Source organism: Manacus vitellinus, unplaced genomic scaffold (genome assembly GCF_001715985.3).
Source record: "Manacus vitellinus isolate BGI_N305 unplaced genomic scaffold, ASM171598v3 scaffold_38_pilon, whole genome shotgun sequence".
Lineage (NCBI taxonomy): Eukaryota > Metazoa > Chordata > Aves > Passeriformes > Pipridae > Manacus > Manacus vitellinus.
The window spans coordinates 7,258,587-7,258,846 of NW_021940526.1; positions in this window are offsets into that span (position 1 = coordinate 7,258,587).

Genomic DNA, 260 nt, shown 5'->3' on the forward strand with positions numbered 1-260 from the left:
GAGTGTCAGTTTGGGATTTGGGAGCAGAATTCAATTCCCTGGCCAGCCACAAGCCCTCTCTAACCTCTGCCATCCCCCAGGCATTGTTCTGCAGCAACTTTGACCCCTCACCTCCCACTTAAACCAGCAGGACTGAGGTGCCCCAGTGGTTTTTGAGGTCCCAGCTGTGCTCCAGCTGCATATCCACAGTGTGGGAGCAGCAGCACTCCAGCCACTGGTGAGATAAGTCCATGGAAAGCTGCCCAACCCGTGGGCACCGC